This window comes from Canis lupus, chromosome 27, assembly GCF_011100685.1.
Source record: "Canis lupus familiaris isolate Mischka breed German Shepherd chromosome 27, alternate assembly UU_Cfam_GSD_1.0, whole genome shotgun sequence".
Taxonomy (NCBI): domain Eukaryota; kingdom Metazoa; phylum Chordata; class Mammalia; order Carnivora; family Canidae; genus Canis; species Canis lupus.
This window is the reverse complement of record NC_049248.1, coordinates 23366349-23382728: the sequence shown is the minus strand read 5'-3', so window position 1 is coordinate 23382728 and position 16380 is coordinate 23366349. Positions and strand designations below refer to the sequence as shown.

Here is a 16380-nt window from a genome sequence, read left to right as displayed (position 1 = left end):
GACAGTATGAGAAATGGTTTTGTAGAAAATATCTCCGGCTTGTCTGTTTGTTTGTTTTTTGTAACTGCCATTAGGAGCTCCTTATTGCTTTTGGATAAAGACTTAATGTTCCCACAGCCTCAGCTTCTCTGGCTCCCGCAGAACTTGTCCCGCCTTATCTTATAGAGCTGTGTGCTTCACCCCTCTGATCTTCGCTTCTGATCCACAAGGGCCCCAAGCTCTCTCCTGACCCTGGGCCTTAGCAGACTCCCTCTCTCTCACATGCTTTTTAACCAGCCTCATCCTTCTCTGAGTGAACTCTTCATCATCAAACATTTCATTTGAGCCTAACTTCTTAAAGGAGCTGTCCCTCAATCTGCAGTCTAGATATGGTGACTTGTCTCCATCCTCGTACTATGTTCCTTTCCACCACTATTATCTTAGTCTGGAATTCCAGACTCATCCTTTTGTGATTAGTTAATTCATGTTCACCTCCCTTCCTAAACTGTGAGTTCTGAGTAGAGACCAGGTCTTTTTTTTCTCTGCTTGGTGTTTCTACTGCTTGGCACAGTGTCTGGTACATTGGAGACACTCAGTCAATATATTTTTTTTTTTTTGTACAAATAACTACACCTTCTTTGACATCTTCAAAAATAAATCACTCTTGTGATTGAGGGCTGGTACATTTGTCTTGAGGAACAGGCATGCTTTTGTCTATTAATTTTTTAATGCAGGTTTTCATATGCCATCATATTTCTTCTTTGAAATTGAATAGTAGAAAACTTGTATTTTTCTGTTACCAGTTGCTAAAGCTTCTCTTAGGATTTTGTGTGGCTATTTCATAAATCCTCTTTCCCTTTATCATTTAGCTATATAATTTTTGCTTTGTGGTTTATTTTTATAGGCTGTTTCAAAGCTTTTTGGAAATATTTGGGGGCCTATACTAATAAATAAGTGAGATGAATCAACCACAGGCAAGCACATTTCCCTACAATTATAGTGCTGTTGGAACACTTTTTACTTTTGTAAACATGGCCTGAGAATTTTATTATTTTTTTCCCTCAATTTGTGGGAAACATTAAAAAAAATTTCTTTTACTTTGCACCTGTACACTACTTCTCTTCCAAGAATATTTAAGCTTTAAGCACTTTCCAATCATTACTTGGTTAGCTGCCAACATGTCAGTGTTTATAATATGGAGGAACTGAGGCAAAAAGAGCCAAAATTTCAGAATTAAAAAAAAAGAAAGTTGATAACATGAGAATGTATTCCTGGCTCTTAGTCTCTTGCAGTTTCACTCAGGTGGTATGATGCTAGGTTGATAATCATTGGAATGAAATTATTATCTTAATTTCCTTGAGCTTTTTTTTTCAGTTTGAAGCATTGAGTTTTATATGACTGACAATGACTGATATGACTGTCATAAGATACTTTACTTCACTCTTCTAAAAAAGCTCAGTGTTTATAAATAATTTGAGAAGCCAACAAGAAAAGTAATAGTCAAAAAATTGAAATAGGCAATTTTTAATAGTTAATGTGGAATGGCAACTAAGGAGAAATTCTATGAGAAAATATTATTAGAATATAAGGTTCAACAAGAACTAATACCAAAGTTTTATAAAATTTTTTTTAATTTTATTTATTTATGATAGTCACAGAGAGAGAGAGAGAGAGAGAGAGAGAGGCAGAGACACAGGCAGAGGGAGAAGCAGGCTCCATGCACTGGGAGCCCGACGTGGGATTCGATCCCAGGTCTCCAGGATCGCGCCCCGGGCCAAAGGCAGGCACTAAACCGCTGCGCCACCCAGGGTTCCCCAAAGTTTTAAATGTATGCACACAAGTATGCACACCAGGATGTATAGTAAATCTAAGATCAAGTTATCTGAAGATTGAATTATTTTCTTCAGCTCAATCTCAGGCAAGTCAAGTCGTCTTTGTTTTTAAATTTCTTAAACATGTTGCCTTTATTTTTATCTATTTATCTATCTATCATCTATTTCTGAGAGAGGAGAGAGAGATTGATTTTAAGATTTATTTATTTATTTATTTATTTATTTATTTATTTATTTATGAAAGAGCACATGTAAATAGGTAGGGGGAGGGGCCAACGGAGAGGGAGAGAGAGTCTTAAGCAAACTCCCCACTGAGCACGGGAGCCAGACTCCGAGCTGGATCCCAACAACCCTGAAATCACAACCTGAGCCAAAACCAAGAGTCAGAAGCTTAACTGACAGTGCCACCTAGAAACCCCTGTTTTTTTCTTTGTAAAAATTGTTTTCTATTTCCTAGGTTCTGTATTCATTAACTAATGCTCGAAGTAATTTGCTAATATTAATTGGAGTCCTCTTATGTGCTACATAATCATCCTAGATTTTGTGGTTACAGTGGTAAGGACAAAGTCCAAACAAACACAAACAAAATGCTCCCAAAACACTAATCGTGTTTTTAGCCACCCTGGAACTCACAGTGTAGTGATAAGGAAAAATCAGTATTCTTAAACAATTACACAAAGCAATGTAAATATGTGACTGTGATGAATACTACAAAAGAATAGTAAACATTGATGAGCCTTCTGATAGAAGGATTTCATCTAACTGGGATGTCTGGAGAAGGCTTCCCTGCAACATGAGTTAGATATAGCTACATGAAGAATATAAATGATAATAGTAATGGCAAGAGCCAACCCTATTGATCCCTTTCTCTGCCCCGGGCACTGTGATGGTCATTTGACCTGTGTCAATTTGTCTAATCCTTCTAAATATCCTGTGAGGATAGCAGTATTATTCACCCCAGTTTGCAGAGGGAAAGTCAGTACCACCAGGAAAATTCCTGCCTAGGAATCTGTTTCAGCATCCAAATGTTTAACCATTCTCTTCTATCCTGGCTCATGTGAAGAATGGGAAGAAGAAAGTTTCAGGCACTAGAATTTGTGCAATTTGTGACTAAGCCCTGGAATAACAAGAGGGAGTACAGTGAGAGGAGAGGCTGAGGGAATGCCAGTGGGAATATAAAGTCAGAGGAAGCCAACAAAATACAAAACTGCCTGCATTTGCTTTCTATGCATCTCTAGACTCTATTACTACCCACATGTCTCAGACCAACCCATGGGAAGCCATCTTTATTTAGGGAGTAGCAAATCACTCCTGGACTTTAAGTCTTCCAGCCAGATCTACTTGAAGTTATATGGCAGAGCACAGAGACTCAAGGTTAGAGAAATTCAATGCAATAAGCAAGGTGGAAAAGCTTTCTACAGCCTTTCTTCCCCCTCTAAATATGAAAAACACCGATTGGTATAAAACCACCAGCCTTTACACCAACTTACCTACATCCACAACATAAATCTTCGTAACAAACTGATAAATTAAATGATTTTGCCTGGGATTAACTCTAGAACCATCATGGAAAATGGTAACATAGTTCATGAATGAGAAAAAAATCATGGTTATTATTTTGGTCTGTTTCAACATTAAGAATATTTCTGGTCAGGTAGAAGTTCCACAGATAGATAGAAAGTTCATTTGTAATTTAAAACTGGGACCTCCTCTCTGGGGTTGTGTTAAGGGGCTTTCAGTATATATTGTTACAGTAATAATAATAGGTGTAATTTAAAAGTACATAATCAAATGCGTAATGAAAAATCCTGTTTCCTTTTGATAAGTGGTTAGTTAGTTAAATCATTCTATAACACTGCTATTCTATTAAGGTAATATGGGGTTTTTAGAAGACTTTATTTAAATATTATATCCAAACAATACATAGAGTAATGCTTTTTACATGGAGTGGTTAAATGAAAAGGATCATTCATAGAAAATAAAAAGTTAAATTTATAAATATAGGACAAGTTAAAATAGTATATTTCATATTTGTAATAACAGTTTTAGTGTTTTTTTTCTCTTTGAATTAATAAATAGTATGCTATTGAACATTCCCTACTTTTAATGTTTTGGTTATAGTTAAAATAAATATAAGATAGAAATTACTGTTATTACCTTAAATTAGAATATTTTTATGTATTCATAATATTCAGGAAAAACACATTTTACATAGAGAACATTGTAAATTCTATGAAACAAAGGAAATATTAGAGATTATTTATAAGCTGGAAATAGGGAAATATAGCTTTGATTGTTAAAACATTTAAACATGTCTCTAGTAAATCATGTGTTTAAATAATATACGTTTTATGATACGAAAGTAAATGATCTAGAATTCCAAGTTCACAGGGATATACATATGTATTTTCTTCATTTTTGTTTTTTTTTCTGATTATAAAAGAAAAAACTAGTGAAAAATATTCAAAGTAATAGAATTGTAAAGGAGAAAGCAAAAACCTACACAATCGCCTTTTTCCAGAGACAACTTTAACGTTTTGTTTTATATCCTCTTGCTATATATAAAGACACCTTTCTCCCCTCTCTTAAAGTGGTGTCATAATCTTAATTCCCTGTTGATGGACATTAGGGTTTTTTCCATTATTTACTTTGGCAAATGAAGCTACAAATTAGTATTTTTATGCATGTATCTTTGCACATGTGAGTGATTATTTAGATAGGATAAATTACTAGAAGTGGAATTGCTTGGTTGAAAATCATGCACATTTAGAATTTCCACGCATACTGCCAAATTGCCGTTCGAAAGTGTATAAATTTACACTCTCACTAAATATATATGAGGATTTGTTTTCTTCCCAGCTATTAGCACTAGGTATCATCTTCTTTTAAAATTATATCAGTTGGATAGAAAAGTGATATCTCATTGCAGTTTTAATGTTCATTGCTTTGGTTATTACTGTAGGTACATGTTTGCAAAAGAATAGGATGGTATAGGAGAGAAAACAAACTGGATTTGTGTAGCTCAGTGGAATAGAGATCAGTTTGATCTAGAGAGTTGAAAATGGATCTTTCACATTAGTCTATTCCACATCATCCAGTGTTTTCAAAATGCCTTCATTTTTTGTAAAAACAGTTTGCATGTCGTGACACATGCCTTGAACTGTTTGCTTCAGTGGAGGAATGTGCAGAACTGTAGCAAAACCTTCTTTATAATGAAATTATTTTAATACCTTTCAGGCAAGAAATTAGTTTCATCAAGAAAATTGATTTAATTTAGAAGAGACGCAGTATTTATAGCCATAACCAGGTTAAACATTTTTCTTCACTCCTCTATCAGAAAATAGCTTCTAACCAATATAGAGCTCTAAATCAATTAGTTCAGTTTAAGGTTTTAAAATTTTATTAATACTCCACCCGTCTTTATGACATTTATTTTTCTGTGCAAAACTTTGGGGTTCTTTTCAAAACTTTACAAAATAGACAAAGTAACTTTTGCCTGTGAGTTGACTGGCCAAAAGAAAAATTTGCAGTCTTGACAATAATGGATTATTTTGATTCACAGAGCTGGATAGTGATAAATGATTTTAACAAATTCTTCTGGGCCTCTTAATATTATTTTCTTCTCTTTGCAAGTGCCTAAATTCATTAAAAAATTAAAACTGTATGTAGTAAGAAAACTTACTTTATTTCCAGTGGCTTTAATAACAGCCAGAAATTTTAGTAGCTGATTAATTTTCATGAATCATCCAGTACTTACTGTATTTTAGAAACGTAAGTTGAAGGGAAATCAAGAATATTGATATCCTACAAATGTAACCTTACTGTTTGCCAGACCTGCAGGCTGTAGATCTTAACTGCACAGTTTCTGAATGGCAGCCTAATAAGCTTGAATATTCCGTTGAGACTGGAAGTGAAGTAAATTTTTTTGCAATGTCTCCTCTAGACGTACCATCGGTCATCTGAATGCTGCAGACTGTGAGTGAAGTTTTGATCCCCACAGCACACCTTGTGCAGCAGTACTAAAAACAGATTATGGCTTTTATTTTTCTTTGAGATTCATTTTAGATCATCTCTGGATTTGAACCTTTGTTGTGATTTATGAGACTGTCCTGCCATAATCATGGCCTGTAACAGAGCAAAAGATTGTTTTTAATTGTCTTGAGTTTTGTTCCTATTTTGAAAAAGTATGCTGTCTTAAATTTTCATTGAAAGAGATTTTAAATCTTAACATAGGAACAAAGAGTATTTTGTAATGAAATCAGGCAAAGCCACTCATGTATTTAAAATCTAATTATCTCTATTGAAGTTACTTTAAGTTGTGCCCAAATCTACATTTATTTGACTACCAGGAAAATATGTTGTTGTTTCAGATGTATTGGTACACTCTGGTATTACACTTTGTTTTTAAATGCAAAATAATATGGCTTAATTATAAATAAGGGACAGCTTAACAATGAATCTTAAGTTCTTTATTTTTTTTTTCTTAAGTTCTTTACAGTAACATCCAGGCAGGCTTAGGAATTCTCTCCTGTTACAAATTTGTAAAAAAATGAGTAAGGGAATTCAGAGTACATCTAATGAATCTTCCTATTTCATGGCACCATACATAAACCATTAAACTTTAGTGAAAGTCTAGTCATAGGAAAGAGATTTAGTAATCTATTCTCAGTGAATACTTGTATTATGCATTGTTTTGAAAATTGTGCCATTAAAGACAAATCTGTACAGTAATATGTATTTCAAGTTGAAAAGTTACATTGTGTATTAATTTTCATGGAAAAATAGAATGAATATGAAAAGCAGCACAGTCATCAGAGATGTTGTTCAATAGTAACAACCACTTGGTTGAATTGCATCATTTTATACGTGAATTTCCTCTACTTGCCACCAAGGGTAGAAGTTTTGGAGTGAAATTCAACTGCCAGTTTTGCCAGTCTTAAGATAATATAGCTAGACATTAGTTTGGGCTGGAGCATGATATTTGTTTTTCTACTGATTTTATTGGAGAGGAGAAAGGGTAACTAAACTACTACCTAAGTAGGAATTTGGCCAATAAAACAGTAATGTGTAAGATAAAGAATTTGAATAATTGGACATGTTTAAGAATTTAATTTTATCATCTGGAAATCTTGGCATTTGACTTTGAGATACAGCATAGCGGAATCGCCATACATTGCATCTCTGTGCAGAAAACTGGTTATTCTTTTGGAAAATACAGATTTATAGAATAGGTTGCAGCCTAACAGAGTGAATTTTCAGGATCAGTATTGACAAACGAAGAACACGAAGCAAACAGTGGCAAGTGAGGTGTTATAGCAGGTAAAATAGGGAGACCCCCAATTTAGAGCCTAATATCACCTTTGATATGCCATTAAGTAACTGTAGCCTTGCACTAAAATCAGAATTTTAATTTCAGGCTTATGATTTAGCTATATCTTACAAAATAAAGAGAAAGAAAACACTTTAGATAAGCTAAAATGAATTTTTGAGGTAGTTTAATATGAATGCAACCACTACTTGGAGTTTTTATATTTTAAAATGGATAGGCAGTAAATAGGATTTCAGTATATGTCACATTTAAGAATCTCTTTATATAGTCCCATAACTTTATGTATATAAAAAGATACATACATTTTGCTAAAATTAGCATAAGGCCTCATATCTGGAGCTACGTATTCCCTGCGTGGCAATGCAGTTTTATTCCTTATGTCTTCTATATCCTCATCAAACATATATACTTGGGACATTGGCTTGAAAGGGAATGGTCAGGTTAAATCTCCTTTTTAAATAAAAGCTTAAAAGATCACATGAAAATAAATTGTAGAAATGTCTTCGGACACTTACGACCATATCCTTGCTCTAAGATGAGACTTCCTAGTGGAAAAGTTTGTTTTCTTGTCTTTAACCACTGAATTCCACTTTCTCTTTTGAGTGTAAACTGGCAGATTAGACATTTCCAAGGGTTTGTTCAGTGTGAAGTTTTTCAGGTGATTTCAGTTTAATGCAACCAGATAATTGTAGCTCCAGGGCTTAGTTAGGTTGTAAAGCTGCTAATCCAGACAATATTACCCGGTCACATGTTGTGCTTATAGGAGACACCTCTGCCTTTAATGGTCTCTCCCCATGCTGGCGATTCCTAGTTTCAGAAGTCCTATAAAAATGAGGCACACCAGGCCAAGATTAAGTCTGGGAAAAAAAAAATCAGAATATGCAGTTTGGGGCAACAATGTGAAATCTTAAATCTTTTACCAAAGATGAAATTTGGTATTTTCATATCATTAGATTCTACTTTGTTCCTAAAATGTAGTACCGAATTTGAAAATTATGTCTTTTTTGTTTAAACAAGCTACTGCCAAAGCAGTCATACCCTAAGCATTTATAAATAGTTTCGTCAATTACTACAGTTATTATGTGATAGGATTCTCCCTTTCAGTGGAGTGCAGTAATTCACTTTCCATATTTATTCCACTCAGAACCTCTTCTGAACAGCAATTGTAATGCAATATTGAATAATGATATTGTTGGGATTCGGAAGGTTGTTACATTTTTCTCTCACCCTGACCAAAATCTGGTATTTCTATTGTAGTTAATATATAAATAGATGCTTATAAATAATAGGCAGATCTATTCATTTGTCAAACCTTTGTTCGCTCTTGTGGCCCACATGCTAATGAACAATTGGAAAATAAAACAACAATGGAGACAGGCCGTTTATATGTGATCAAGCCTTTCTATTCTGACATTGAATATTAGAGATGGGCAGAAGTCCTGCTTTAGAGCACACTTTAATGTGGCGTATACAAATGGGAATTAGGATTCTATTGTGTCTAAGGCTAGGTTCAGGATTTGGATGGTGTAAAGTACGTAGGATCTAAGAGGACAAAGAAGGAGGTAGAAATTTGGAGCTCAGGCACTGGGGTTTGTGTGGCATGAAAAAATCATCTCATGGCAGTAAGACTACTCTGTAAAGTGCCTAACACAGAGCTCAGCTCCCTATAAATGCATTTTTTATATTTGCCTTCCATTTTCTGTTTCCTTCCATCCCTTCCACTCCCCCTCCTCCCTGCCTTCCTGCCATTCTACTATGTATTTTGTGAGGGATAGCTGTATTATTTTACTCTTAAAGGGTCCTCATCTCAAGCGACTTAATATTTTCCAAAAAAAAAATCATGTGTTGGTGTCACAGCTATTAATTATACTTCATTCTCTTTGTTATCCTAGAAGGAGGCTAACAATAAGGCAATGGATAGTTTCTACTTGTCTTCTATCCTTGGTACCTTGGATCATCGAGAAAATCACTCCTTCTCGGCTGAGGTTGTCAACACAAGGACCCTTGGCCTTCTTAATTGTTATGGCCCAACAGTGTCCCCTCTGGGCTCTCAAGAGGAAGGACCAGGGATGCCTAGAGGTCATGTTGGTCATGTTGGTCAGTCCATTCTTTTCCCTTCCCTGGTTGTTTTCCCTCATAGTCTCAAAAGCTGCTGCTGTTCTCACTGGTACAAAACTTGCATATGTAGCAATACTGGCCCAAAAAAGGTGGGCATAATGGTGGGAGAGGGAGGTGAAGAGGTAAAAGGAGTTAAGATGAAAGAGGCAAACTTTCTTCCTTCATTTTGAATATTTGGAAATATTCCATATGTTTCATTAAAAATATATATATAGGTACATTGGCTTTATTATTGTTAATTAGGATGAACTTAGTTTTTGATATGTTCTGGTCACCATTAGAATCTGAAGCAGTTCTTTAAATAAAATATGAAAAATTTTGCATTCACTTAAAACATATAATTTCACCTTAACTGTATTTATAACTTACTAGATAATTATCATTCCTGATTGATGGAGCAGAGAATTCATTGGAAATATCGGGCAAAGGTAGCCCACTTTGACTTTGGTAGCCTCGCTCTGTAAACAGGATGTTTACATATGAAATAGATAATTAAATCAGATGCTAAATACATTATTCATGTTTCAAAAAGTGAATCTCTATTAATTTGAATATTTAATAATTGTTACTTTTTTCTTGTTAGTTTGCTTATTAAAAAACAAAGTCTAAGAAAGATCAAGGCTTGGAATTTAAATTATTCATATTTTAAATTAATTTGAAGGAAATTACAAAATAAATGTAGGTTCCTAATTGTCAAAATATTTGTTATTAGTATCCATTGTTCTATATAAGTGAATTAAATTTGCTTTGTTGATGACTTTGGTATGGACCAATTAAATTTGATATAATTAAGGTTCATTTGGTTTCACATCACAGTGACCTAGGTAGTTTTTTATAAGATATATATATATAGAGAGAGGATATTGGAGTATCGCAGTGCCCCAAATCTTGGATAGGCAGGACCCAGAGCAGCTCAGAGGAACTCTTGTGAACCCCCTCTACCCAAGTGTGTTACCATTAAAGTCATTCAGTGGCCTTGAGTTCCAATTGAGACCTGGAAATAAAATATTTATTCAGACCCGATAATATGCTAAATTCAGAACATAGATAAGTCACCAGGAGTTATACTCTGGAATCACTGCACCAATTTCTGCCGAAAATAAACAATTTCTTGGCAACCATCTCATTTTTCAATAGACTTTTGAACCTCTAATGATCAAGAGATTTTGTCCAAGTTCCTCATCCTTTTCCCAAGTGTTGTCCTGTGTGAAGCTTCTAGAGGATGCACTGAGCATTCTAGTTCTGCATTACTTTTCTGAGCTATAGATACTGACCTTTTTTTTTTTTTTTCAGATTTTGACCTTTCACTGAACTCCCCAATGTGTTTATTACTTTCACCTGCTTCAATGCCCTTATGGCACTCTACCTAAATAATTACAGAAATGTAGTCTAGAGTCCTTATGGGTTAGGGCTGAAAACTTCCAAACAAGAAATGGCATCTGGTAAATGTCTCTTATTGCCAATCAAGTGCTTTGCAAACTTATTCAGCTCTGCCTCTTGATTATATTCCTCCCTTGGTTTCCAATCCTGGCTTTCAGATCCTTCTAGTTAGAAGATAAGGAAACTATAACCAAACAGCCCTGCGTACATAAATCAGGTAAAGACTTGCTGAGGTGGTGGCAGCTGTGGTGAATCAGAACTTGAGCCTCTTGTGTCCCTGGCCTAATTTCTTCCCTGGTAGCCTGAAAGAATTTGGAGTTTCAAATATTTTCCTATAAAAATTCTAAATTTCATCATTACGATTTCTCAAATTTACAGATGATAGCTCTTTTTTCATTAAGTTAATGAATTTTCTGTGTAGTCTCATTGAGTGGTGTTTTGGGTTAGAATACCAAGCAATGCTCCTTAGTGCTAGGTATACAGATTAGCAAAGTATGGGAAGGGTATAAATCCTATCATCTGATTACAGTTCCCTCTTTATCATCCATGGAGTGGATCATGCAAAGTCATCTATTGTTATAATTTAATGGTTTTTGACTAAGTACAGGGAAGTCTTGCATATAAGTAATCTTATTACAAGAAATTCAGCTGTATTATTCTTGAATACTTAAAATAGCTAAATGTGATTACAAAAACTTAAATCTAGAAGAAAATTATGTGTCATTAGTACATATAAAAGTATTCACCTAAATCTCACATTATAATTAAATACATAAAATATTAAGCTTGTACTAAAAAGGTACTTTATTAAAGGGATAAACATTCTGCCCTTCACTTTCAGGTCTTGTTTATGAGAGTCATTTGGCTACAATAATTCTATTACTCAGGTTAGAAGGCACCTTTCAGCTCAGCTTTCTTTAAGACATTACCAATCTTGTACTAGTAGAGTACAAATATAGGGTTTCTGTTATTTTGTTTTATGTGTTTTTCATTTGTTCTTTAGTTTTGAATAAACCACAGCAGTAGTTTACACATTAGAAGTCTGGTGATTTCTAGTAACTAGAACAGATATGAACCAAAAATAAGCTTAGAAAATTTAGAATTATTTAATTAATCTGTCCCTCTGAGCTACCAAGCTTTACTCATAAGATAGCTCTGATGTCTTCTTTCGTAGACTCTATAGTTGTAATAAGCTGAAAAAAATGTTTCCTGAGCCCACAGCAGAATAATGTAGCAAATCAGAAAAATGAAGGGCCATTCCGAAGCCTTTAGAGTGAGACCCTGTAGGGGAGGTGACAAAACAGAACAATGCAAAACATAGAAAGTACTGGGGTCATAGTAAATCAATCCCATTTAATGTAATGCAGGATTTCTTAGCCTTAGCCTGTTGACTTTTTGTGGAGAAGATGTGGATGGGGTGGGCGTGGGCGATGAGCTGTTCTGTGCATTTTAGGAGGTTTAGCAACAATATTGGCTTTTATCCATTAGAGATGCCAGTTGCACATTCTTCCTTTCCCCATTCTCCCCACAGTTGTGACAAAAAAAATTGTCTCCAGATTTCGCCAGAGTTTCCCTGGGGGGTGAAATCGACCCCTTTTGAGACCACTGATGTAGCTTTTAACAACTGTAAAAACCTTGATAATCCATCAATACATAATTGTGATATTCCTTATTATAACTTTAAGCCATCAAAAAGTTTCACTTTTTCTCTTTAATTTGACAGGTAAATATGTAATGCATTTGAGAAAGCTCTATATTCTCGAGACTGAAATTTTAAGATAAATTGATATTGTTTGTGTGGTAAAGGTCCATAATTTTACAAATTCAGGAATCTTTTTATATTCTTGTGACACCGGAAAATATTGAATACTATTATTTTGTGAAATATTTGCTTGCCTAATTATGCAGTTGAGTATTATAGGTCCTTTGGCATGTCCCTAAACTGATACTAAAATTATCTTCAGTTTCCTAAGCACACATTGTAGATCTGTAGGCAAAAACAGCCCTAGCACAATAGGAAGTATGAGGAAGTTGGCCTTGGATTCCATGTTTAGATTTGGACAGACAAAATTGGAAATGAATAAAGATCCCATGATATAAAGTTCCCCTAAAGACTGTTCTTGATAGTTTGGAAAGCAAATTGTACCTTACCTTTATTCGTTTGAATAGATTCTCCTGAACAGAAATCATGACATGAGCTCTAGTCTTTTATTTGTTCATAACTGAACATATTGGAAAAGATTGCTTATATTCTTCAAACTTATCCTTTCTAGGGGTTTATTTTAAAAAACCACCCAGTTATTTAGTGCTAAATATGCATATAGGCCTTTCTTGTGCTGGCTGTACCATATCCAAATGGTATCAAATAGCATAGTTTTTGACAGTGTCATCTATTGCATTCCTAATTTCAATGTTCCAGATTCAGAAGACTTTACCAACTGGGTAGCCCCTTGAAGAAAACCCAGGCTTAGAAGAACAGCTGTGTAGGAGAGTGGCTGCTTGTCCACAGGTGCCTCAGATTCAAGTTGACTTATGCAACAGAATGTTAAATTTTGTATTCTGCGTTCCCAGCTTAAATTTAAAGTTTTCCCCTTTACCACATTTCACTATTACTCTTGATCTCTGAGTTCTATAATTTGTAGTTGTGTTCCTTAACATAGTTTTAGTGTTCATATTTTTATTTGTATATTAACTTTTCTTCATATTTTTTCTTCATAATTATATACATTTTTCCTATTTGATCATTTAAAAAATTTTTGCTTATATCTTTCTTAGTATTTTCCTATGTATTTTATGTATTTTTGTTGTAATTCACATGTTGGTTAGTATATTCTGTAGAAAATTTTTATCCTCATCCCATTTATTTGCACTTATTTGAAACATTATTTATTTACTCATTTTTGTGTGTGCGTGACTATTATCTGTATTTTTCTGTCGATTTTCTTATCCTTATCATTCATTAAAAGGCTAGGCATATGAAGAACAGCTATAAGATCTATGTTCTGAGAAAGAGGTTTTGAATATTTTACTATTTTAGTCCCCTAAAGCTTACTCTAAAACCTCTGTGTCAAAACTCAATGGTCTACAGTAGCCAGACAGAAGTGGTGAGGACTAGGATGAACCCAAGCATATGTGTCCTTATCACATGGGCAGCTTCCATTTTGTACCAGTAGATTGCTGCCATGTGAAAGGCTAGAATAGCATTGCCAGATCTTCCAAATTTTTGAAAGGTGTCAGAAATATGGATTCTCTCAGTTTCTAAATACCAGAAAATACTACAAAAAAGTCAATACTATGTAGGTCAAACAGAATGCCAGTCAGTGATATCCAACAACTTCTAAGGCTATGGCAGGAACATTTAAAGGCAGGTTATATTGTTAGCCAGCAGAATGTTTACTTAGGAAGCTTACTCTTATTGAATATTCTGAGAGTTAGAAATTAGCAATATTTAGCCTGCCTTTCTGTCATAGGGTACTTTTCTAACAATTATTATCTTAATGATCAAGATTCTTTTTTTCTTTTAGGAATAGACTTATTTTCTACATTTTGGTTATCTGAATCCTGAAGATATTCAGTATTAGTAGATTTCCTTTTGTGTTAAGAAATTGTCCTTCTGCATTTACAACTAACATTTACAACCACTTACCTGTACTCCCTTTTGTTTTTTGTTATTTTGATTTTAATACTACCTATAAAATCTCATTAAGAGTAAAGTAAGGATTATTCCCAAATTATCATAACAACAGAATGATTAGGAAACAACATTAAGAATTCTAGAGAATATATAAGTAGAATGTGGTATAAGTAGAAATATGAGAATTGTTCAATGGAGTGGAAATGAAGTAGGTCATTGCTGTCTTTGGAGAAAAGAATATAATCTTGCTTACAAAATATCAGAGCAAATAGAAGAATCATACAAAGTGAATGAAAGTGGGGTGAAGTTAACTGGGATGATTTGTGAAAAAGTCATTGTTTCTAGATTGATTTCCAAATGTGTTTAGAAGATTTGAAGAGAATTAGGAAAACTCAAAGGTTTCAGTAATCCTATTATAGATGGCTATGTCCTAAATATCTTGGATTATAGACCCAACACTGTTCTAGAATAGTAGAGGATAGTGAAATTGAAAGTAAATTGATATTTTTAATCCTTTGACATATGCTGTATCATTTGACACTTAAACACCCTATGGAGTAATCAGGAGAATTATCCCCATGGAAACTGAGACCAGTGAGAATAAGCAATGTTTCTCCTAAGACACATGGTTAGTTCTTAGATGTCAGAAATATAACTTTAGGCTCTTTCATTCCTGGACTTTCATGCCATTCTACTGTTCTGCCATATTATCATTGGTAAATGGATAGTCACAGCAATCATAAAATGTACTAGGAGGGACGCCTGGGTCGCTCAGTGGTTGGGCGTCTGCCTTCTGCCCAGGGCATGATCCTGGAGTCCTGGGATCGAGTCCCACATCGGGCTCCCTGCATGGAGCCTGCTTCTCCCTCTGCCTGTGTCTCTGCCTCTCTCTCATGAATAAATGAATAAAATCTAAAAAAAAAAAAATGTACTGGGGGGCCCATTACTCTTGTAAGCTTATACGTGGAGACACTAGATAAGATTCTCAGTAATTGACAATGGGTCTTTCACTTCAAGGTGGAGGTATTTTGCTTGTGTTGTGTTGTGTTGTTTTGTTTTAATACAGGTTAGAACATACAGGCAACTAATGGTAAACCTCTGACCTGTACTCTTTTTTGATTATATATTATTTTCAGTTGATTGAACGATATGCTTACAGATTTTTCCTAGACTCAAGTTTGTGGTTGAGTTTATTAAATCTAAACCTTTCAGATGAAATAAGTGAGAAAGAAAGGAAGCAGTCACAAAACATAATCCTGGGGGATTTTCTTTTTCCATCCATTTGCAGTCTCCACTGATTGTTCTAAACATGTGACTTCAAAACAGAGGAGTAAATTTTGTCACTGAGTTTTAAAAAGAAAATAATTCCAATGTGGCCATTTTCGATGGAAATTTGAAGAGAGGGAATGAGGCGACCAGCCCCTTTAACTAATGTCTCTCTTCATCTTAAAGCAAGTGCTTCAACACTTGAACACTTGTGCTTCAACACAGAGAACCAAGGTTTCCGCTCTGTGTACCCTATTGGTGTTCTTGTTTTCTTAATTCTGTGGAAGCCTTGCAATATAGATATATAGAGAAGCTCCTGGTTTGAATTCTGCAAAAATTCAAAATGCAAAGTGAGGATGAGGTTCTTTACTAGTTAGTTGGATTTTGTTACTCAGTAATTAGCTCAATTTTCAGTATATTTTTTCCTGTTTACATCTTGTTAAGAAACAAGAAAGAACAACAGGTCAGAATCATGACTGTGTGTTTTTTCTATTGACGTTATACTTAGGTATATTTCTACAGCAGCTACCAGGAAACCTCTGAAAAAAGGCAAAATGTGAGCTCTGTGTCAGAGTACAATTCCTGTCTTTTACTGAGATAGACAACTGATCTAAGCGGATATATTACTTCTGGGACAGTGTTGCTTTGTTTTCCTTTCCTTTCCTTTTTTTGTTTTTTTTTTTCCCCATTTCCAGTTTGAACTCTGACTCTAAGAGTGAAAGTTCAGCCCAACAGTTTGTCCATTTTCATTCATTCTCTCCTGTGCGAGTTCCCCTTACTCCGCACCTCCCTCTCCCCAGCCAGTTGCACTTTTCCTGGAAGTAGACAGTAGATGTTACATA

The 16380-nt window shown here is 34.6% G+C and overlaps 1 protein-coding gene across 12 annotated transcripts in view; it reads left to right on the top strand.

Annotated features, from left to right (window-relative positions):
• Positions 1–16380, top strand: part of SOX5 (SRY-box transcription factor 5) — a 997462-nt gene that overhangs the window by 300527 nt on the left and 680555 nt on the right. The window lies entirely within an intron of this gene.